At 37.0% G+C, this 26,321-nt stretch overlaps 1 protein-coding gene across 1 annotated transcript in view; it reads right to left on the bottom strand.

Annotated features, from left to right (window-relative positions):
- Positions 1-26,321, bottom strand: part of LOC128995906 (uncharacterized) — an 87,754-nt gene that overhangs the window by 54,455 nt on the left and 6,978 nt on the right. The window contains exon 2 of the mRNA XM_054420953.1: positions 4,707-4,731. The gene's annotated coding sequence lies outside the window, so the exon portion shown is untranslated. The remainder of the gene's footprint in view (positions 1-4,706; positions 4,732-26,321) is intronic.

The raw sequence follows: 26,321 nt of genomic DNA, 5'->3' as shown, positions 1-26,321 counted from the left end.
AGTAAAACACAGACATCGTCAGATTCTCATACACTCGTATAAAGTGTAGATTGTTATTGGAATTTATAGGTTATTTAACTTAGGTAAACTGCATTCAGTTTTAATCGTTTAATATTGCGGCAGACTATTCTAATGCTATATGGTGTAGAACCCTTTTTAATTAAATAACCAATATTATTTCTTTGCGTTCTTCGTAAAAGGTGATGTTATTTGCTATAGCCTGAGTAGCATATTATTATTTTCAATTTAACTTGGTTAACCTAAACAATCCACCAACAATCATTATAAAAATAATCGTATAATATACACTTTTACATATGATCTATAAGAATAAATATGATTAGAGAATGCTAACAATAGCATGTTTTCAGCAAGGTCAGGGTTTGCCGTAGTTTGCAAGAAGGCTGTAGTTTCCTTCACACTCAGTCTGCGGTGATTCCCCTGTTATTATCTCAAATTATCGCGATATGATCGCCATTATAATTAATACATCCGACGCGACGACCGACTATTACTTAACAGCTCACTTCGCTCTAATCTCTAATCGACCGGTGGAGATTCGCGTAGATTGTGTTTATCCTGGAGATTATCGTGCCAACAGCGGGAGATGAGCTCCAAAAGCTATGGGTTGTGTGTGAGGTGAGTGAGATAAAGATGCTTCGGGTCTTTTTGGATATCGAGCGTTTACAGAGGACTACGAAAATAAAGAGGTTATCCTAGACTCTTCACCAAGAAAACCTTAGGGTGCAACATATGACTAGTTCAATATTTTAACATCCGTAAACTTCTTGCAATCAAGCACAATGTTTTGGTTTTGTCAATTATTAATTCAAGTTCGATAAAAAATGTAGGATATATTGGTCTACGATATTTCAAAATCATACATTTTCCAATAGCTCATGGCAAATATAACGTCAATAACCGCTAAGACAGCAAAGTTCTAAAATCTTGGAGTTAATTTTCTATCACCACTGGGTTCAACGTGAAAAGTATGCCAAACTTAACTGAGATAATGTTGTTAAAACTCCTTTCTGATCAATCTAACGTATGCATTAGACAATAGACATCTTTTTTACCTAGTACATGCTGACTACTTGTAAACCAATTATTAATTTGTTGTTTTCCTGAAGCAGATCTATTTTCCTCTTGTGCTTGTTGCTGATCGTTCAAATACATCTCCCCCACTACAGGAGATGAGCTGCCGAGGTCCTGCGAACCCAAGGACTTTTATTTGCTCGAGGATCGCGCGAGTCTGGGTTCCGAAGGGCGTTCAACTTGTTCTGTACCGTTCCTCGGACCATTCCTCGACGTCCCCCCGCCTCCGCCCCCTTGGTACATCGCTACAGTCCCCGCAAGGTATTCTTGCAGCAGAAAATATATCGATAGCTACTGTTTCGCGTACACGATTGTTCTGTTTATTGTTAATATACTTTGTATTACTTTGTTTAACTGTAATATATTGAAAGGCGAATTTGACGTACAAAGCGTTAAATAATCGTAAATTTTATTATTTAATCGATCAATAGGTCAAATTTCAATTTCCCTAAACGCGTTTTTGAGTGGACTGTACCTTACCTCACCTGGCGGTAGACATAAGTAAATAGTTCCAAATCATGTGCGGCATGGTACGGTAACTACAAGTATGAATTAATACAGAAGCGGAGGCTTAAACAAACATTTGGATGGATTACCATGAGATGGGGACACAACGGACGTATTCACTTATTTTGGGTGGAATACGTGGATGAAGTGCGATATCTTGTGCAGCGTTATTACATACTTAGAACATGTGTTTTATCCAGGACCACTTTATAAGAAGCCCAATCAAGTACAGCTCCATCCAATTTTAAACATCAAACAGTTTCAGAATTTTCTAAAGATTGCGGCAACCTTTTGATTGTTAGGTAAGTACTCTTTAAGCTACCCAGGAATACCTGATTCAAATTAGACCTACTGATTCCCCAGGATCATTTACGAACAATATTGAGTCCAGTTACAATCATTAACCTCACAGACTCCTTTGATACCTAATGGTCATCCATTTCATCCGAAGATGATGACTTTATCCAACCGTGAGATACCGAAGGTTGTTGACCTCCTCCGAATTACTTATCGACTCGCTATGCGCCGCGCAACATGCGACTATATAACATTTCGCCTGGTACAAATCCCAGCCTGCCCGAAGGTCGGACGTTCCGTTATGCGAGGCTACAGTAAACTCTGCCTCTACGAGACACGATTGTGTAGCGATGCTGGTCGACTACCTTCCAGACTATATATTGATACACAGAACACAATAGACGAATAAAATGAGCAAAGTAAACCGTTTGGCTACCAACAAGAATATTACTTTTGGAGTTTTTAATGTAGTTTACCATGTGGTTTGAAGCCATTCAGTGTGAATAAATAAATTGACAATCAAAAAGGAACGTTCCAAGCAATATATCTACCATCCTGTAGGATTAAATTTTGCAGACATTGAATTATCACATTAGTTTCCAGAACTGACCTACAGAAGACACAATTAATAAACATACGTAAATTAAACGTTCCCAAAACAATTCGTTCAGATTCCCTCTGTAAGACTTTTGCAAACTGTTTGAAACATAGATCCTTATGTAGATATATAGGGAACCAACCATGAGGAATAGGCCAATTTAGGTTTTCAAGGAGTTTGTCAGCAATTGCACAGGAAAAATCTTCATGCCTGTTTGTACAATAATCACTTAGATTGATAGAGAAAGATAACATACAGAAGAACAAACACTAATGGACTAACGTAATAAAACGTTCACAAGCAACGTAAACAACGTAAACTTGCTGTTGATTAGGCCTATCTCTGTAAATGCTTCTTGACTGTTTTCGAATCCAATCAGTGTGATGTATCAAATTGTTTCATCATGAGCTTTTCTGTCCCAAACCCCCTAAACTACTGTAGTTAAACAAATTATTAATTTGTTCTAAATATAGATGTGAACCAACAAAATCGACGAATAAAAAACTCGTATCATAACACATAACACTTCCCTTTTGAACTTAAATATTTTTAATTAACACGGGAAGCTATTACACGTTATGTCAAAACTTTTAAAATCCTAGCGAAATGTCTTGTGATTTTCATATTTAGGAGCTTGAATGACTTTTTGACACTCTAGTTGTTCTGGTTTGTTTTTATATAGGATTTTTAGAGACTGTGACAATGCACTGGGGGAACTGGACTGTGACTGTGTGATGCACTGGGGGCAACGTAAAATGTCAAGGGAAGGTTAATAGGTACAAACAAAAGTTAAAATGTGCTTCGATTACACAAAATCAGTCTAAATAGTTTACTTTTAAAGTTTAAAAGATATTAATATAGGTAGCTATTCCATAGTTGCTTTTACTTCCACGTTTATGGGATATAATGCTGACACAGCTCTGCACAATCTATTAATGAGATATTTGAATTTCACTGCTTATGTTGTCAAATTGAATGTTAATTTTTGTTGTAAATTTTATTATTTCTTGTTTTGTTAGAGTAAGTTTTTTTTTGAATTCCTACATTTAAGATTCTCTATCACTATCAGTCACACAGCAAAACATCATTGTAAACTTGTGAAATGGGTTGTCTGTTGGTAAAGAATGAAGAATCATCCTTCACTCATATTTGGGTTAAAATACGCACATAGTGGGGTTCCCATCTTAAATAATCGATGATTGATATAATTGAAATAATTATTTTATATATGTAATTTAATACACAAAAGTTAACACGCAGTAACCACAAATGCACTCTTAAACATTTGATATTAGCATTTCCTTACATGTAGTTGACTCGAAACACATAGAAGTGGCGCAGAATGGCCTTTTGACCAAGTAAAGTTTGTAAACAAGAACACTTCATTGCACAACTCTTCATTGACGCAATGCAGTTATGAATGGAATGAAATGAAATGATACCAGACTAGATAACCGGTGATCAGACTTCCTCCTGGAAGATGGCGACATTCCATCATCGGTTCTCTGAAAGGCTAATTGTTGCAGATTCCCACGATTGCAGTAGCAGTCTCCCAGGCTTTTTAGGAGTTATCGCCTCCCCAGGTCACATAACGGTCGTATTTTTAATTTTAGTGATCACGGTGTAAGGAACGTTGGTGAAAACAAAAGTGTCAAATAAATAAATACAGTACCCGCACCGCAGCAAACCTGCAGTCTGAGTGAATAGATATTTCCACTATTAAGTCATATGTTTTCGCTATACCAAAAATTAGATTAAACCAGAACTTAGGTTAACTTCTACGGGAAAGAGAAAAGTGTTTTTTTATCAAATGTTAATAGTACAGTATACGATGGTCACTAAAAATCTACATTTTATTTCTTCTATCAAAATGCCACAAGAACGAAACTATAAATAGGAACAAATATTAACATGGATGAAGGAGTGTAAGGAGCGAATGAATAAGAATTTGGAATGAAAAAATATATATACACGAAAATTAAAGAGTTTTTATATAGAGGCACCCCGTTACATAAACGAATTATATAAACTGATTTATTATGAGAGAACAATGGAACTTAGATCCACGTTACTTTGAAATAATTTTTCTTTATATGCACTTAGGTGTGTTGCTAGGAGGAACAAAAACAATGTTTTTACTAAATAGCAAACGCTTTATGGAATAAACAAAATTATAGTTTATGATAATTAATATACATGCTTTACTTACAATGAAATCCTCGAAAAGCAGAGATCTGAAAGAAAAAATTGTTTCAGTCAACAATTACTTTTTTTCAATAATCTTAAAAAATGTACGCTAAATAGTATAGAAGGTGCTCAGATGAGGAGAAAATTGTCAAATTTTGGTTGGAACCAAGAGTTCTCTCTCTGGTATCAAATATACACATAGTTGGTTAAATCACCACCAAACAAGTGCACCGTAACATCTATTTTCTATTTATGAAATAGAATAAAGGTCAAGTGCTGGCCAAGTGGCTAACGTTTCCAACATTGTGCGGGAGGTACGATTTGATTCCCGGTACATCCACGACACATGGGCTTGGACCGCTTCCCTTAAAAGTGTTATTTTAGTACACTGTACTCTTGCCTAAAATTGCTTAGCAATGGTAAGAATCCTAACGTATGACCGTTGACTGTTGGATACTGAAGTTCATGACTATGACTAACTTTAGGAGGTAATTTAGCAATACTTCAAACCCGTCTTTTCTCTAGAATGTTTGATAAGAATTCACCAAACCAAGTACGAAACCTACATGAGCAACTTGTTCAACTAGATATCGTCTTGGATCAACTGCAGGTATAGAACTCCTTGTTACCAGACGACCTCGCGCAGACTTGAGATCGCTGCTTCTCCAGGAACAATGAGCAGATAAATCATAGCCCAGACTGAGTTTATTTCCCATAAAACAACATCAGTGCGAGTGGTGAGCCTAACCAGCAGATGGCGGGGTGGTGTACGGTGTACCTGGTGCAGCGAAGACACTTTATTGGCCAACCTACAGACTCGCTGGGAATTACATTGTATCATGTATGTGGGAATATAGCTGTGAAGATTTGTTACTTTGTGAATTCCTGGATAAAGATTTTGTATGGGAAAACTGTTTTTTTTTCGTGGAATGTAGTAGGTGGTCACGTCATACACCTAGGTGAACATGGAAATTCTTTATCTAGAGTTTCTTTCAAATCTTTGTGTTTGGTGCCTATGAAGTTCTCAAGCTGTATTGTTTGAGCTCTTACAAACCGTCGGCCAGCTCTAAGTAAAGGTTAGTACATGTTTTGCCACATTGGAGGCTTCATCAGCTGGTCAAATGTCAAAAAGGCAAAGAAGAAACCAAAGTTGACGAGTGAACTTCTCATCTACTAGCTGATGAGGTCATTGTGGCAAAACATCTACTAACCTTTTAAGGGTGGTCAACGGTTGGTGGAGTAGATCACTTTTACGCTCTTTAGTAATGAAATTCTATAGGTCTGATCTGAAGTCTTGTAATATTTCTGATGTGCTAAAACTTTCATGAGAGCTTCGTGTCGTCATACGAAGAATATTTGAGACATATCGGATTACAGTAAATCCATTTAAAATTAATGGCAGTTTTTAAATTAATTCACTAGGGATGGTAGAAGATTGTAGAAATAACTACCCACCAATGATATTTAAATGTAAATGTTAGCAATCTAGCAGAGTTTTAAAAATCTCTGAAGGAATTCCAACAAAGCGGGGCGAAGACTTGCGGTCGTTTTTATAGTTTCCACAGCGAGCGAAGCTTGCTTGACCTTGGAGAAAGGTCAAGGCCTCAACCTGATGTGCCTTCTTCTTCTTCCTTCCCCGGAATGCTAAAACACCGACGTAATTGCAAGCCATTTCCTCCGCTTTTTATCTCCTACTTGCATGAATCGAGATGAATCTCCTCGTGGGTGATCGTCGAGCTCTCGCCTTCGCTGCATTGATAGTTGTTAATGCTTTGGTTTTTAACAAAGTTCAACAATTTATTAATCGTCTGGGTATCTAAGTGATTACAAGGATCGCCGTCAAATCTGAAGGTCGCTGGTTCCGTTACAGGTGAGATTTTTTCTGGATCCAGATGTGTCTATCGATTGATGCAAACAAAAGGTTGTCGCTATATTCTGTAAGATGGAACCTGTCTCGTGACCCTCCATCTACTGGTGAACTGGTCTGTAAGCTTCAAGGAGCGGGAATAGCCCTTACGAAAATTTTTGAAAAATTCCAATGTATAAAAAAAAACATAAATTAGATTCTCCCCAGGATGTTCAAGAATACTTTCAGATAAGTTCATCTTTATTTTTGAACCTCGGAAGATCTGTATTTTGAATATAGTAGTGAGTTGCTATTTTCATTGTGCAGTATATGGGAAATGAACAATTGGAGAGTATCATAATTTGTGTTGGTTGATTCTTGTGATCATCAAACCATCATGATCAAAAAATCAATGCTGCTAGGTGCAAATAAAATAAAATTGCTTGATTACTTATCATTATACTTAAGCAAAATCATGTTGTTGAGAGCAACTAAGTAATCACATTATTTGCCGTTATACCTTACAAATCAGCTGTTCCAAACTCTTTCACCGTCGCTGAATAGTCCAGCAAGTACTACTCTTTTATTCGCGTTATCTTTCTTAATATCCCTTCATTGAGTGTATATACAATATTATTGACGCAATGGAAATTGAGTAATTAAGTGTATTGTGATAGATATACCATATACCACTGCTACGCGCACCTGATGACAACAGCAACTTCGATATATCCGTACACGATCTATTAGCGTTTGCAGTCTGTCACTAACTACAATAGCTACAATTAACACTACCTAAAATAAATCCACGTCTTAGTGTCAATGTTCTTCGTTATCAAACCCAACTCAACATCGTAGACCATTGAACTATTATCATGACAATTGCCACGGGAGAAAATCCGTTTTACGTTCACCACTCTAGGATGTTCAATATCCCCGTATTAGGCGGTGTTCGGTGCTCAATTGCAATAAAACTAAGACGAGACGAGCCACGCTTCGTATGTAAATAGCGAATGAACCCAAGGACAGAACTAGAGAACATGGGAATATGTGAGACACATGGCGTATGGCGTATGGCGGATACTGGGGGCGGCGACAGTAACTCCATACATAGACTATGACTCAATCTTCGGCGATAAAACCGATTTGGATTAATCCAACAATCCAATACCTTTGTCCAAGAGACGCTGAACAATAGTGGTTATTTGATTGCAACATATTGGGTAGTCTATGTTGTTCATAAATTGTATTTTGCCTTTTGAGTTACGTTATACTGTTTTATTCAGTTGTAGGGTCTTTTCAAGACGAGGACTGTCACTATAAACATTTGCATTGTGCTAGGTTAGGTCAGATTTGGTTAGGGTTAAGATAGGCTAGGTTGAGTTAGTTTAGGCCTAGTGTGTTACATTTGTTTACTAAACCTTCATTTGATGGTGGCAAATGAAGGCAAATTTTGGAACAAACTTTGATAGATAGTGGCCACTCTCTTACTAAAAAAGAGATCGAAGTTGTATTATAGAGTGCTTTAAAATCAGACTCCCACCCACTTCCCAAAGAACATGGTTCTTAACCAGTTCTGGGGAAGATATTGTTTGCTATGGATAACAATTCGACACGATTGGTGATCGGGTAATGTGAAAGGGTACATACAATGGTCGATATTTGCTCGTCCGATTTTTACTCGGACAAGCGAAATCGGGTAGAGTGAAAGGAGCGAACTATTGAAACTGTTAAATAAGTTGAAACCAAAAATGAAGAACCAATTCGTTAACCCCTCTTGAAAATGTTTGGGAAATCAAAACCTGACTCACGAAAGTAAAGTTATACGTGCAATCTTCTCATAAGTGAGATTCGGCGTAATTTACAAGGTAATCCTAGTTTTGCTTTCGATTTTCTCCAAGTCTACACCGCAGGGACTTGGCGCATTTAGATTGTCGTTACAATGTTGTCGCCGCTGATAGTGAAAGAGAAAGAGCAAAGCACTCAGGCAGAAATCCTTGCGCTTGTCTTCCCTTTCAGTTTATTACTAGTCGTGTTGCAATTAGTCTCCTTGTCTCGCAGGTGGTTCTGCGTTTGTAATTTGTCACCCGGGTCCATTTACAAGACGGATAAGATAGCGGTCGTCCTTGGAATATTCTTGTTTTCTGATTTTAGGGATTTGATCTGGGCACTGAGCGTTCATCTTTGTCCTTTATCCATGATTTTTTTTTTCGTACAAAACATTTGAAATCACATTCTACCGTCAAACCATGGTAGCTGGTTGATAATTGTAAGGCCTTTGTACCTTGGGGGGGGGGGGGGGTATAGCTAATTCTGCATTCTATAACTTCCTACATATTAGTATCACTATCACTATCAATTCAGATTGGGACACCACCTTTGTGTGTATTTTAACTCAAATATGAGTGAATCTCATATTTGAGATTCTTTAACTCAGATATGAGCGTATAATGGTATGAGATGATCTAAGGTCAGCTGTATTATTAGTCATGATCATTTTTAAAGCCCAATAATCAGGGACAGCTGGGTCAAGTTTTGAACCATCAAAAAGCTAGCTAGCTTCAGGATCGATCTGGCAACCTTGTGATTGTTGGACGAGCACTGGAACCACTAAAGTACGAGCAACATATCTAGCAAAGTGTGATTTGAACAAAATTGATCAAATTTCATGGTAACGAGTAGAATCTGGAAAATAATCTTTGTCCAGTTTCCACGATTGACTAAGTGGTTATCAAAGTCAATTTCAGCCGAACAATTCGAACCGTCGTAAAACACAATTAAGTTCTCATCACCCAATCGACAAAATCACCAATACACAGAAACCAGCTTTACTAGTTTCCTGAGTCACTTCCAGCTCACTACCAGTACTGGGTCATTGCAGTGACGTATTTCTCCTTGGCCTTCTTCTTCTTACCGAATCACAGAGATTCGTCGTCAGATTTCCAGCTTTTCTCAAATACGGAACTCAATTATATCTGCTCAGTTACGATCAGCAGAAGAAATTTAGTTTTATTAAATTTGCTCAGTTCTTAGAACATTTCTCTAGTTAAGGGAACAACCGAAATTAAATAATCGAGGTCGAGAAGTTCAAATTATTTCATTACTTCTCCCTTTTCCTTATACCTTGCAATCTGCCTCACAATATTCCTGTTCTGACCACTCAGAGGTCGATCTTTACGGTTGTTACAGGGTCGATGGTTCTTTAAACTATCAAAATTTTGCAGGCCAGTAGGCCAGTTATTTTTCACAATGCTTACATTATTATGTTGAACATACTACATATATTTACACAATTTTAGTATATCTTAAATGGAACATATATGAAATTAGAACGCAATTCCTTGTTTAAAAACACGTTAATCATTTCAGTACTAGAATACATTTTTGACATTAATTAGCTTCAAAGCGTATCACGTTATCTACCGATTAATTGCAATAAAACTTATTATAAAATTTATTATATATGACATATAGAAATGGACCTATAATGATAATGCATTTTTGTCGAATTTATACTAACTAATTTTAATTAAGTTTAACCCTTTCACTCAGATTTACATTTCTATCAGACTCACTTCGATAAAATTTGGCTGGATTTGAACCCAGGACCTTAGGGGCCGAAGTCCCGCGTTCTACAAACCAGCTCGCTCCCAAAAGAGGCCATTAAATAGGCTTATCAATAAATACAGTTCACATACAATAGAACAAAGAATGGTTAATACTCAAAGAGTACCAAATCAAACGCCTCCAATTCTACCTGCTCTTTGGTAAAGGTTGCAAGGAACCAAACGTGAAAATTGTGACATAAGTTGAATATATGAGCGCCTCGTGGTCCAAATACAATCGGGGTCGGAGGTGTAGCAATTAACCAGATAGAGCGCGCAACTGCGCAACCAAACTGCGCTTGCGCATAATAAGACTGACCCGCGACTGTGGGTCATTACAGTCAAACGAGGAGGATCTTGCGACACTTGAAGGGAATTTGCTCATGAATTACTCGCACGTTTCTCCCAAAAGTGATTTTGGTCAGTTGCTTGTGTTTTCTTTGATGTATTTATCCTTCATAAAACTTGACGTCATTGATTGGTATTCGTAATTAGTCAGAGTTATCTATACAGGGTGTCCCGTAACTCTCTGGACACTTGTATATAGCGTTATTCCTTAGGTCAAGACAAACACATTTCACCATAGGAACATGGGTCTGTGGTGTCTAGTTTACCGACTGTCGGCATTTATGTGTTTTTTACATAAACATTAATAACTCCTAAACGGTTTGAGATACAGCTTTGATATTTTGTAAAAATGTTAACCTTATTAAGACCTATTATCGTTAGAAATTATACTAAAAACTCAATAACCGTTTCAAAATGGCGGCCATTTAAAATGTTTGATGCCAAATTTCACAAAAACCGTTAACTTTACAAAAGAATTGCTAGAGACAAAAAAGTTTGTAAATTTTATGTAGTTTTGATACCTTATTTGTTAAGATTGGATAAATAACAACAGAGAAACGTGTTGTTTTCGTAATGTATGACCACTTTTCTCCATTTAAACAATGCAAAACAACGTAAAAGGAGTATTAGCATTGTTTAAATGGAGAAAAATGGTCATACATTACGAAAACAACACGTTTCTCTGTTATTATTTATCCAATCTTAACAAATAAGGTATCATTGAAAACTACATAAAATTTACAAACTTTTTTGTCACTTGCAATTTTTTTGTAAAGTTAACGGTTTTTGTGAAATTTGGCATCAAATATTTTAAATGGCCGCCATTTTGAAACGGTTAATGAGTTTTTTGTATAATTTCTAACAATAATGGGTATTAATAAGATTAACATTTTTGCAAAATATCAAAGCTGTATCTCAAACCGTTTAGGATTTATTAATGTTTATGTAAAAAACACATAAATGCCGACAGTCGGTAAACTAGACACCACAGACCCATGTTCCTATGGTGAAATGTGTTTGTCTTGACCTAAGGAATAACGCTATGTACAAGTGTCCAGAGAGTTACGGGACACCCTGTATAATTAATACGCTACATGAAACTTTGTCGGTTGAACTCCTCCGCCATTTCTTAACAGATTTTAACCGTTGACGTCTCATTGGAAAGAGCGCGTCGCGTAGATTTGCAAACTGACCTTACATTTTTGAAAGTGTCTCTTGGGCTATGCCCCAGTGGCTTTGAAAGTTCCCATGTTATCCTTATAGAGAACATAATTGTTTACATTTTGATCAGCTGTATAATTTATTTGCTGTTATTTATTTTCCAATTCAATGAAACGCATTGAGTAGGCTACATTTATTTACTATTTGAGTTTGCGTAAACATAACCCCAAGACGGATCGTGTTAGTATGGTTGTATCAAATTTGTGTATTTATCGCTGTTTTGTGTCGCTATGATGGATCGTGGTAGCATGATTGTAACTTAAAATTGTGCGTTTATCTTTGTTTTGTGTAGCTATAATTTGTTTATTTGTTGTTTATTCTTTTAAATGCATCCGACGCGACGACAACGAAACATAGACAGGAGGCGTAATCGTGATAACGACCTCAGCTACAGAACAGTGGCGCGTAATAAGTTTAACTCATCCACAGTCAGCACCCTGGACCCTGGACAAAGGTTACAAATGCGCCCTAACACTACCTCAAAACGACTTTTCGTTCTCAATTGGCCCTCTATCATTGACCTGTGTTGCATTAATAGCGAGGCATTTTGAGAAGGAGAAAACCGGCCGGAATGCTTTAGGTTTATCAATAACGAAGATAAACATAGTCTGAGTTACACACCGGTAATCTTTGAGTTGGCTCTTTTAAACTTATTGTAAATATTACCGTTATTCGTTTTGAAATAACTCCTGTAATACTTTGCAATTGCTCGAATTCGAGCAACATGTACACTAGTTTGAATTATTGAGTTTATACAGTTTTTTTTTTATCATGCGATTTTCAGTGCCATTGACAATGAGGAGCAAAATGATGCGTATCTAACCTGGGCATGAGTGATGGATGGAGCGAGATGTCTTGTGTAGCTTTGTTACTGACTTTGTTTCTCAATCCAAATCATTTAATCAATACCCAATCTCGGGAAAAGGTATGGTTTATATGATGAATAGATTCCTAGGGTTGTCCAGAAAGTACAGTCATTATTTGTACAGTCAGTTTTTGCTGAATTGAATAGAAAAAGTGTATGAAAGGTTTATTATCAGATTTTGTAAACACATTGGTTTAAGAGCTTGCATTATGCACATCAAGCTAGATTTTTTCACTCTTGAGTACTGGACTAGAGATACAACTAACCAGTCAGTAGTCACTTTTTGTTTTTCTTTATCCTAAAGAAGACTCTCCATATCTTCTCCATTGATGTGTTATTTATGATAAAAGTAATTTCAAAGTAATTATGGGTGGTGGTTGACGTTAGCGAAATTTGATGGTGATGGTATACTCAAATATTAAGACGTACAATGTCTAATGTGAGTGTTAATCAACTGTTTTACCAAACTATTCATATTCTTTAATATATGCACTGTACCACTTCACACTTGCCTTTTAGTTCACACTTTTTGACCCTGTTTGATCCTAGATGTCTTGGATGTAGAACGAAGATGTAGGAACGCCCTATGTGACATCACCGGGTGTTACAATACATAACTGGGACCAGTTTCACTTTCTATCGTCCGGAGCGAGATATTGGAACTTGCAGCTTGTAGCTTTCAAGTGACCCCAAGTAGTTGTTCCGCAGCCCCGCGTCGCTCGCCTCGCCCAATCAGGTGATGTTTGGGAAGTTGCGCAATCAGGTCGTTATGTTAGCAATTTCGCTCGGTTGCTCTTTCCTTCCTTCCTACGTCTCGAGTGGGTTTCGGAGATTAATCGCTGGTTAGAGACGATCCGAAATTGTTTCCTTGGTTTTTGATGTCGTCCGATAATACAGTGTAGGGAGAAGAGGGATTGTATGAGGGGGGAGAGGGATTGTATAAGGGATAAGAGGGATTGCATGAGGGAGAAGAGGGATTTATTGAGGGAGAAGAGGGATTGTATGAGGGAGAAGAGGGATTGTATGAGGGAGAAGAGGGATTGTATGAGGGAGAAGAGGATTTGTATGAGGGAGAAGAGGGATTGTATGAGGGAGAAGAGGGATTGTATGAGGGAGAATAGGGGTTGTATGGGGGAGAAGAGGGATTGTATGAGGGGGAAGAGGGATTGTATGAGGGGGAATAGGGGTTGTATGAGCGAGAAGAGGGATTGTATGAGGGGGAAGAGGAATTGCATGAGGGAGAAGAGGGATTATATAAGGGAGAAGAGGTATTGTATGAGGGAGAATAGGTGTTGTATGAGGGAGAAGAGGGATTGTATGAGGGGGAAGAGGGATTGCATGAGGGAGAAGAGGGATTGTATGACGGTTTGTTTGCGGCATTCATTAATAATTTATCAGTTTATTTTGTTTTATTTTTTCATCCTTACTTCAATTTGTACTAGGTACGTTCTCTACCTTTTGAAGACATTTTGATACGTTTTTAATTTGAATTGGATTATCCCAATGGACTTCCCGAAGTACAGTCGGGAAATCTTCCCATTAATTTATTCTAGGTACGGTTCCTTCCTACTCGAAACTTTTATTTTTTATTCATTTTAACGAGAAATCGTAACTTCTAAAAACACTTTGTTCGCTTGTGTTTTACTCAACTATTTGCAATAACTAAAACTAACTTTTTGTGTTGGACTATTATTATTTTTTCGACAAAATTAACCACTGTGGTAGTTAATTTTGCTCATCCTGAATTCCTGCACACGTTAAAATAAAAGCAAGAATCAGTCTGAAACCAGTAAAACTTGTTTTACTGAGTGTAAAGAATGTGCATTATTCTAAGGTTTATGTTAATGGAAACACCATGTCAGCAATAATAACTAAGGATTCCTCTATCACCCAGAACTATTAAACTGAGCAAGACTTGAGTAGCCAAGATGAATTCTTAGGAAAATTACCTTAAACCCTGTTATCGTCTTGAGGTCAAGTCTAAACTTACATAGAGCATTTTATATCCCTTAAGAACTAAAAATGGCATCTTTTACATTCATTTCACCGACGATTTTAATAATTTTGGAAATGCGTTAAAATTACATTAAATACTGTAAATATATCATCTATATAATCCATTCTCTTTAGTAAAAATGAATATGTTTAGCATTTAAAATGTAATTCAATCTGTAATTATTGCCATTGGACCTTGTAAGACAAACATTTTGATAACTACAAGTAGAAAAATATGTCACACAGTTTATTCCAAAAAGGTAATTTTTTCAGTGTACCAAAAAACAGAATGAATTCATCATCAATCTGTACCGTTTTAAGACAAAGTAGTAGTAAATAATAATATAAAAACTAAATTTATAATGTACCATAAAATTGAAGAATGAGATGTAAAGATGAAGTGATTTTTAATTTTTTAATAAATAGCATGATTTTGAAGGAAGAAGTTTTTTAAGTAACCTGATTTTACAATAGTAATACAATCAAATATGGTACAAATCTTAAATACTTTATTCAAGGCCCTCGATAAGTCTGACAAACCCCTAATCAAAATTCCATGATATTATACTTTGGTCATTCGAGACGGATCATTTCATCAATTTAAAAGCCTTGTATAAGCTAACAAATTGTTGTAATATTCATCTCTGTAAAAAGTAGTAATATAAATACTATGTAACTAGCTATTATGAATTTAAATACCGGTAATGAATTTGGTGTAAAACTCACTTTTGGTGGTTCTTTAAATTATGGTGTAGAAGGGATATACAAGCATATTACTTATACAGTTGGTATAACTATTTACATCCATAATTTTCATTACTATAAGTTGGCGTCAACGGCGCCAGCGCAGATAATTACTATGTGTCCACGCCAAGTTCACCACGTCAATAGACTATTGTTCATCCCACTTTCCACCTAGCGTTTGTGACGATCAGCCACTTAGTATCTATTTAGAGCTACCAATGAACGCAGCTTAAGCTACCAATTAGCTCGTCTGAAGCTACCATCTATTCTTATGTTAAATTAGCTTAGCTAACGTTACTCACTAGGTCTTCTAAAGCTACCAATTGACTTGTCCGAAGCTAACAACACTTATTATCAATAATCAATCAATCATTGAGAAAATGAAGCCACCTATGTGAGTATTTGAACCCAAATATGTGTGAAGGATGAGTGTAGAATGTAGTGAAATGATGTAGCTTTGTTACTTTATATGTCAATGTAGCTTCCAAAAATCTCTTTAGGGGTCATCAAAAAGCTTAACTGACGTTACCATAGGTTAATGCTTCGGTTAGGTTTTCTAGCTTTACTCCTGAAATGTGTACAGACTATATTAATACTAACTATGATGTGTTGGTCAAAATATTCCTTGTGCATTTTAATAAACAATAAGGAACTCTTTTGAGAAGGACTTGTACCACTGCTTTACCAAGTTCCCTTGTTTTGAACTTGTATAAGGTACCTGAGTACAAGGGAAGACCATAAGGCCTATTCTACAAGGATAAAAACTATGATTATGGCCAGTGCAAAAATGTAAATTTTTCCTTGTCCTTTCTAATAAAAACTTTTTTTTACGAATCGTGAATAACTGGTTTCGTCGTAGATTTCCATTTGAAATTCTGGACGTGGGCGGAGGGGTCGTCTGTCGGCTGCTACTGCTGCGGTACAAGGTCCTCGACGTTGCGACAGAGGTCACAGATCACAGGTCACAGGTCACCGAGAGGTCACACAGGTCACGTGATAACAGGTTGCGTGCTGCGTGACGGTCACAACATGCTCACGTTTACTGTTTACAGCCTCCAAGAAACTAGTGATTCATTTATATCAAGTACCGGGGGACCGAGCCTTGCTAGGTTGTGGTTAATTGGGTTTTATAGTTGAAATAATATCATGATCAAAAACATTTGATCATTTACAAAAAAAGTTTTACTACAAACCAAAAACATTTTATCGCTGAAATAATATCAACTGTGTAATGTCTAATTACACACGTTTCGGTTTCATAGATCATAAGCATTTAGATTATTTGCAGTACCGTGACTTAAGTAGTAACATTTCGTTTTAATATTAAACACTGACATAACTGTACACTTATATAAACTGAAAGCTATTAGGTTTTTATACGTTTTGAATTTATAATAGGCAGTAATAGTTGAATGCTACGGAATAGTGTGTTAAAGGCTACCTGTAAACTACGGGGAGTAGACGGCTACCGCATCTCGGATCAAACTGGATGTTTCAAGCTACCCCATTTTCTACCTGCCTGATTTCTGGATCAGTTTGAATGTTGACGAACTACCCTCTGACCGCGGATCAGTTCGTACACAAGTGTAACTAAAAAAATTACTTTTTAACCTAAAAACGACATGATATAATCGTCTAAAAGCTATGCCATTGAATCAATCGATATATCTATCCTTCATTACGAATTTATCAGTTTTCTTGGAAGAAAAGTTAATTAATTTAAAACTGAGTAGTGTAGTTTGTAGTAAAAAGGGAAACTTCTCTTATTTATTTTTTAAACAAAATATTTGAGAAAACTCATACACACTTCGTCTATACATTTTTTCGAATAAATTAGTCCTACCACACACACGGGAATAAGTATCTGGTCCTCCACACAGAGTAAAAATTACTTCAATTGCAATTTCCTATGTTTGTATCAGTATCAACTCATCACAGCTGGTTGAAGACGTCATTTAATCGCCTCTGCCCACCTGAGCCACGCCTCTTTTCAGCTGGTTGGGCCGGAAGAATTTTATAATTCGTAATTTGCTTGATTAATAGTGTTACAAAACCCAGTGGGTACGTGAAAATCTAAAATAGTTTGTAATTATATAGTTTCTAAATACACTCCGGTTTACGTAATTAATTCCCTCTCGATTCTAAATAACTTTTACTTTTATGACATCAATTTACATTTCCGATTTTACGCAAGAGTGTTGTTGGTCCCTGTGAATATCCGCACTATTAGTTATGTTTTCAACCCCTTCTAAATTATTCTGAGCCATGTAAAAGCAAAATTTTAATTAGTAATACTTGCACGTTGTTACTCATCATTTAAACATAGATTCGTCCTTTTTACCCCCATACAGTAGCCTATGTGGAAAGTATTGTTTCGTCATAATTTTCGAGATGTTTCGACGTGTTGATATATACACTGTACAGAGCTAGAGAAAATTCCTCTGTTCCGATGTTGACGTAATTTGGTATGTGATTACTACATGGTATCTCCAGGCATTAAAAGAAATGTTTCAGTTCAGTTTGCTTTTATTCGTCATTAATAGAGTAAATGTATTCGTTTGAAAATTACTATTCTTTTAAATTGTTGGGTTTTTAAACAATAAACGTATTAAGAGAAGAAGTTCAAGAATAACAACGTTAAAGTAAAAAATATAATTTCAAGTCCTATGAGATAGACTTGTACTTAGCCTAAAAATATATTACGAACAAAAATAAGTGTCTGTGGAGACACAGGAGATCCAAGTCTTGAATTTGAGTGGAATGCGTTTACCTCAAAGGTCCAAGTACAAATCTGGAAGCTTACAAATGTTTTACCTATATTATAAAGTAGAGACCCAGTCGTTCGGAATACACTATGCTAAAGATAAGTACCAGGAAAAGAATAGGTCGCCAATCGAAGATCTCTTTTTATTTTGAAGAATTCCCTCAACCAAAAGTCACACGGTGCTATAGCCTCTACGAAGGGACCTGTCTCTTGACCGGGTCTACCTGGGGCCTGACCAAAGGTTTAAGGTCACAAGATCAGGAGACAGGTTCCATCATTCAGGGTATATAGTCAAATGAAGATATACTCGTTGGGAGGGTCGGGAAGTAGATTATAGTAGGAAGAACGTAGGTATAGCATTGTCCGTAGCCGCTACTACGAATGGAGATATAGTATCTAGCAAGCTCAGCATACAATGGTTCATTGTGATAATATACGGAGTTTCATAGACCGGGCGTGGCTGGGGACATTGTCACAGAATGTAACTTCATAGTTGATACCAGTGGTAAAGTAGACGTTTATACAGCCAACGTCATTGACTAAAACGGTACAGAATATAACGTCATACTTGTCAAGCCACCTTTTTGAGTACTGCAACTGAAACTCTAAGCCAAATGTATGATCAAGTCAAACTGTTATCAAGGGAAATAACAGTGGGCGAGACACGGCCTTGCAAAACTGTAGAATGTAGAAGGCTAAACTACTGGGCGCATACCGCGGCGGTCGACTGCGCCCAACAACCAGTAACCGGCAACCGTGATAAGTCCATAAGTCACGGTATCACTTGGTAATCGATATAGTAAAGCAATAACCTTGGTATTAAGTATAAATTATGTACTCGCCGATAACCCATAATCGGAATCTCAATTAGAGTCATGCCCCAGAGCGGGTTGTCTTCCGGGAGTTCTGGATTTGCTGATCAGTTTGGAAAATAGTGTAGACCGATATATTACATTTCGTCCTGTATTTGTGTATGTTTTAAAATGGGAATGCTTTAGAAAGGAAGAACGGTAGCCATACATGGATAATGAGTTAATTCGCTTGGTATGAAAGTACTTTAAGTCTTTTTAGCTTGAGTTAACTTTAAAATTTGTTTTCCTGTCATGTGTTGGGCCGAGTATTTTTTTTAAATAAATAAAAGCTTTTGACGACCAAAAGCTGTAAAGATCAAGGTATTAAAATGACCAGGATCAAAACCCCCACTAGTTATAGGCTTCTTCCTTTTATTCAATAGTAATATTTTACTGTTTGACAATTGGGAAAAATATTTTGTCATTGGCAATTTTGCACGGTGAACTTTGCATCTTCAGATAAATATTTTATTTAGTAGAGTATCAAGAAGTTTACGAGTTTTCCTATGACGCAACTTTTGTAAAGCCTGTGACTACGAAACATCTGACAGAAGTGGACAAGGTACTTGACATACTTGCATGATGAGAGTGTGCATCATGACGTGTTTAGCTACTGTATATCGACAGTCAGCCAGTTTACTGAGAAAGCGCTGGTGACAAATTATACAAGTTTTAGATTTTACCAACAATTAATTAGTGAACAAATGTTTTTAAAAATAATAAAAAAAGTCGCTCTGCAAAATGTTTGTTGGGTTAGAGGAATCTACCTCTTTAGGAAGTTTTAAAGCATCACTAACAAATCCGATTAGAAAACATTGTGTTTTAAAAAACCAACCATCTAATTAACTACTTTTGTACTGTTGCGGGCGATCATTGGTGATTCGCATTGATTCGACTATTGATTGACTCCTATTGACCATCCGACTTTGGGGAGCGAGCTGGTCTAGTGGTTAGAGCGTGGGACTTCGGTCCCTGAGGTCCCGGGTTCAAATCCCGCCAAATCACCAATAATAATAATAATGATAGTGCCGCAACCCCTAGGTCTAGTCTGAAGTATAATGTGAAAAACAATACTGGTCTCGTGCCTAGCGTCTTAGGACAAAAACAGATCATCCAACTTTGGATTTTCAACCAATCGATCTATTTGCCATTACTAACTACCGACCATTGCCAAACAATCTAGACCTACGGAATAAACATAACCTATAGGTACTCTACAGGTGAGTTTAACTCTCGTCCGGTTGTCCACTACTCCACTCATTCACAAGCTCGTCCACTAATCCACTCATCCACTGCTCATCCACTACTCCACTCGTCCATCCACCCCTCAAGTTCGTCCTCTACTCCACTCATACAATACACTGCCCATCTGCTACACCACTCATCCACAAGCTGGTCCGCTACTCCACTCATCCACAAGTTCGTCTGCTACACCACTCATCCACAAGCTCGTCCGCTACTCCACTCATCCACAAGTTCGTCCTCTACACCACTCATCCACAAGTTCATCTGCTTCTCCACTCATCCACTGCTCGTCCGCAGGTCATAGTTCATTACCGACAGTTATTGTAGCCGTGGTAACGAGAGCCGAGATATAAAGATAGCCGCTGTCACCACTAGCTAATTACCTCGCTTGCCCTTGGCCTCGGACGTCGACCTCGGTTCCGGCTCGAGATATTAAGTCGCGAACCGTTTTATATTCAAATAGAACGTGTTTGTCGGAGGCACCGAGCACTGCGCAATGCACCAGTAGACCAGAGCGCATGCGCAATCACATGGTAGTGGGAGTGCGCATGCGCTGATACGCGGCGAATTGGAGACTCGATGCTTCAGCAGTTTCAAGGTCGTTCGAAGGACCGTAAGACATTGTGGTTTAGATTATCAAATTCCTTATGACAAGATTGTACACACCGCTTTATGATGAACGAAGAAATCTAAATACTTGCATTTGTTGCCATAATCAGCAATGTTAGTGATGTTTGATGTTTTATCCCACTTTTTTAAGATATAATAACCTTTTGCCCCATAAATTGCTAACAACAATATTTTAGCAATTCGAAGTCAGTTACCACATGCACTTCAAAAAATTTAGATGTCTTAGAGCACTGTTACCACAACTCTAACTTTACAGCGAAGCCAAAAGAAAATGTTAAGATTGAAAATGCCTACAGCTTGTTTATTCTCTTACTAAGGATGCTATGAGAATTCAAAATATTAGGGCCATATTTAGTTTTGAGTAACAATTGCATTGTTGGATTTTCAGTCCAAAATTAGATTTCACGATTTGCTGCTAGCATTCTTTGTATTTTTAAAACAACAAAGTTTACCTAAAGGAATTAGAAACGATTCAGGTTACATACTCTTCATGGAGTACTCATGAAAACCACGAGTAGTGGGAGACTCCACTGCTTGACCTATTTCATAGATGGGAAGTGGTCCTAGACCAGTTCAATCAAAGGTTTTCCACAGTTTCTTTCTCAGTAGCTTTTTGTCAGGTAATCACCCGCTATATTGAACCATGGTTTGGTGCTGCCGCAATTAACTTTCTTTGCACTCTATCACCAGTAACACAGACATTAGCATTCGAGCATGACTCTTATAATTGCTCAGGACCATTGAGTACATTTGGTCACGCTCTTAATGTTGTACATTTGTCAACAGACCACATCCGGTCCCTGCAATGATATAGGTCAAAATCTGCTTCGTAGAGTTTAGATAAGCATTAGTAATGGTTGAAAAATATCGGTGCTGAAATAGTCAATTTCCTATGTACCTCTGGTACAAAGGACAGAAGGAACGTTAATTAAGTTTGTAAATATTGCATAGAAATTAACTTTGTGTTCGATAGTACCAGATACAATCTTGCCTATAATACTCATTTTGTACTCAAGATATTACCTAAAAAATCTTTTAAAGATATACAAAGTAATGCCTAATGCCCTAAGTAATATTGGAGTTTCCCTTGTGTTTTATATGGCGTTCAGGACACTCTCATTTTACTATATACATTATAAGCATATACATTATATTCACACTATATACATTATTCTAAGCATATAATTTACGTCACCAATCACTCAGCTACATTTTCTAATCGCAAAACAAACAGAAAACTAGAACAAAAATCAATCTCTCACATTCAATTTCCTAAAGCCTGGCTGTAATCGGCAATTATATCAGTTTGCATACCGGCCTTGGTCGGGTCGGATAGTATCGGTGATGAAATCGTCTGCAACTTGAGGACGGGCGCAAGGCTCTACCACTCCTTGCTTTCGTCACACCCTGTAGCCTGTAGCCTGTGGCGTGTTGGGTCGTGGATCTTTTGCGCATGCGCAGACATAAATATGGGTCATCCTGTAGTGGGTTTAGGAGTGCGTGTTTCAATAGGTTAACGTATACCTTCCAGCTTCCTAAACCTTCATAGAATGGTTATGTTGTTGAGGAGCCAGAAATTTAATCAACTAAAGTGAATTTGCTAGTAGCACATCAGTAGATTACTGGATTGCATGAGGTCGAGGGAGCCCCAAATGTTTCGTTGGGGGTGCACGAAGTAACTTCAAGTTAAATTTAGGATGAAATAAAAAAGTTTAATCCTGCAATGTTATACAATGGAGTGTTTTGGATAAGGAGTTTGATTAAGATTAAAAGGCATGAGTTCCTTGTTTGTACAGGTGATAAAGCTACAGCACATAGTCTAAAAACCATCTAAAATTAACTAAAAAATCTGGTCTTTAGAGCACTTTGTTTTTCCCTGATATAGTATACTACCCAAAGTGATGAGATCCACTAAATACGGAGTAATTAATTGTGTCTATCTCTGTTTGGGTCCCAAAGTCAAATAAAACCTAAATATTAGGGTTAGGCAATCACAGTTTATACATAGCTTTGAATAATTGGTTAAAAAATACAAAAGAGCGAAAGAAGAACGAACACCTACAACATATATGTGTAAAGGTCATGACATATTTATTACAATTTGAAATGTTAGTTGCTAAGATTTCATCACACTTAAATCTAACCACTATAACACAACAATGTTATTTTATATAGATTGCAAAAAAAAACTTTCAAACTATATGTTAGGTACTTACATGTGTTAAATATTTGCTATAAACGAAATGATTTCTTTGTCAATCTTCAATGTTATTTTAGCCGCTCGAAAGTCTCATAAAGAACGCACAATTCACCTCCCAAATGTGTTGCATCTAAATGTGAAGAAGCATTGAATTCCTTGTGATATCTTGATCGTCCGGTCAAGCCCAGACTGTTAAACAGTAGCTGATAGGTATGCGTGTCTAGTGGTGATAAGAGTGTAGAATAATATGAAAGGGCCGTGGTCCAGATCAGAATGATCGGACAACGACATAGAGACACGAAACGGGGTCTACAGGCTACATTTTAATAGGTTTACCTTGATTATTGAATGGGTGATATTTCTGCTTTGTTAGAGCCATTGGTTTTGTAAGATTGGGTAAGAGAATTGAGCGATTTCTCTTACATATAAATGTATTATTTTTGACGCAGATAACCTATGGAAAATAAGTTTGGACAGGGTACGGTTGAAACATTTTGTACGACAATTTGTCTTAAGAATCATCCCTGTTTACAAATCACGAAGAATCCAATCTTGGTTCTAGGGCACCGTGTAAGGAAAACATCAGGAAATAGACCTGCCAAAACTGGATACCGGAAAGGAAGTGAAAGTGGCATGGTCCTAGAAGCTAGAGCTGGGGTCAAAAGTGAAGTTGACGATGGAAGTGAAATTGCAATGTGATCGATAAACAAGATGCGATTATAGCTTGGATGTGAGCCAGAAGACAAATCAAAGCTTTGAGTTTGAACTATGGGAACACAATAGAACAGGCCAACATGCAAAATTGTAAAACGGAAATTGGATGTTGGATGATTGAAATATGTATTAGGAGGTTGAGAAAAGGCGAAATGATGGATATTATTCAGCGTGTGTTAGTGGAAACTAATGAGGGGACGATTCAAGTTTAAACTATTTCGTCAAGGAAGGAAGAGGGGTTTCCTTGATGTTGTATTTAAGATGAACGCATATCAACTAAAATGTGAGGGGTTTTCTACAAATTCCTTTTTTGTTCGTTTTCCTTTTAGACTCACAATTTATTTTACAATTTAATCCACTTTCCTTCAGCCATGTTTACAATCTTATAAGTTCCATAACCATAAGAATATAACTACTTCAACAGATAAATGCATCACATGTAAAGCTATATTCGGCTCAAACAATCAAACACGCATCCCACTTAGCATTCCATCGGACACAAAGGTCGTCTCGGCAGACCGCTAGCAATAACAGAAATTCGGCAAACAAAGCTGGAGGCGGTGAAGATGGTCGGTTCATCGTACGGCCACGCAGCGGAACCAGCAACAGGCTAATGTCAAGGTTGAAATATTTAGCGGGTCTAGGCACAACCATAGCCATATACCACGGAGATCAGCGCCATCGGTGCGGTCGTGCGTTCAGGTCTCTGAGCATAGCGGTACAACGCTGGGTACAGTGGGGTTGTGGGCTTATGTTACATTTTGGTTTCAATGCAGAAATGTTATGTAAGCATAGTTAAAGCTTAAAGGGTTATTTATTAGTTTTTGAAGCATTCATTTGTCCTAGGTTTAGACTCATTGGAGTATTGATAATGAAATCATTGTCCCATATTGAAATGCTTGTCGGTTAAACATAAACAAACCAAGTCAATTTTGAAATGGTGAATACAAATGCAATAGAGGTTTTACACACAAATACTTAATAACACATTTACTTAGTGTTACTCTACTGAAAATACTATTTAGACTGGATTCAAGTTTGGAAACACCCCTCATATCAAGATTGTCAGAAAGTTCACAGTTACCTCATCTGAATGCATAGGTTTCAATTCAGTTATTAATTATCAATCATTGGGATGGGGACGCCGCGTAGGTGCGTATTTTAACCCAAATGTGAGTGAAGGATGAGTGAAGAATGGTGTGAGATGATCTGTGTTGTGTAGCTTTGTTACTGACTAAGATCAGCTGTTTCATTAGCCAGGATCATTTATTTAAAGCCCAATGATCAGGAACAGCTGGGTTTCGTTGCGGTAACAAATAATAGTGAGGGCTCAATAGGACAGTTTCGTTTCGCATACCTTAACTATTGACACAACTAGACATTACATTCCCATGTTGATTTTGTTAGTTTTTGGATCGAAATTGTCATAGTTAAATTGAACCAGCAACGAAGTGTGCTGATGAAATTTGCTGATTTCTGTCTAATACACCAACTTTTTCACCGAGTAAAACTGATAAGACAGGACAACTTGTAGGCTATAGCAGCGTATGACACACCACTAATCTTAGTAAAAAAAAAAAACGAAAGAAAAGAAATTTATCTAAAAATGTATCTTTGTCTGTGTGTGGCTCATTCAACTGTATTATTTTTTTAATAAAACTAGGCGACAGCTGGTCTATATAGATGGCACGTCTCCTTCAGTATGTAAAAGTCAACTAGAATATTCCCTACTTACTGCCTTGCCACAGCTTAATTTTAAGGAATCTCCCTCCTCGTTGAAAAAAAAACTCAGAAAAACTAACTTTACTACATATCTTTCTACATTTGCTGGGGTCATTAAACATTCGAGCTCCCAAGTGACAATTAGTGTCAGCCCAACATGTTATACGACATGAAAAGTGCTAAGCAATTCCATTTGACAAGACGGATCGGCTACAAGTGATAACTGATAAACATGTGGGCGATCACGTGTCTTGGCGGGAGTGATTAATTATCAGCTGATTCTAATTAAACTACGACAAGGGCGACGACTATTGGCAGACGCAGACATCAAAGGCAGGCGTGTTTTGTACCGTGTAACAACGTTGATTATGCTGTGCTTAAAAGTTCCGTTAGTGTTTTATTTATTTTTTTTTACGTGCGTTGAAATTTTTATCATGTTATTTGTTGAATTTTTTATGTTCACTTACAGATTGTGATTGAAACCTAGTTCTATTTTCTCTTGCAAAGTGTGAGTTTGTAGTACAGTAGTATAGTTAGTAAAATATTTTTACTCATTATACTATCAAGATTTAAAAAGGAGTTATGTGTTTTACTCTAGTTTTTTGAGGTTATGTTTGTATATTAAAAACTACTTATACCGTGTAAGGGGCTTAACATCAACTATCTAACATACACAAATACTACTTGTAAAATTAATATAGTGGAGTGCTTTATTTTTTACAATTATTGTTTAAAAGCTACATTTGTTGATTAATCATTGTCCCTGATTACAATTTTCCTAGATAAATCATCTATCAATTAATTAACCATTCAATTTTCCTCTGCGAAAATGTATAGTTTTAGATTTAGTTATAATGTGTGTTTTCAGCTATTACGACGTCTTCAAC

Source organism: Macrosteles quadrilineatus, unplaced genomic scaffold, assembly GCF_028750875.1.
Source record: "Macrosteles quadrilineatus isolate MER2022 unplaced genomic scaffold, UCM_ALF_1.0 Scaffold_5__1_contigs__length_97177068, whole genome shotgun sequence".
Classification (NCBI taxonomy): Eukaryota; Metazoa; Arthropoda; class Insecta; order Hemiptera; family Cicadellidae; genus Macrosteles; species Macrosteles quadrilineatus.
Note: the sequence above shows the minus strand (reverse complement) of the source record. Positions and strands in the feature narration are given on the sequence as shown.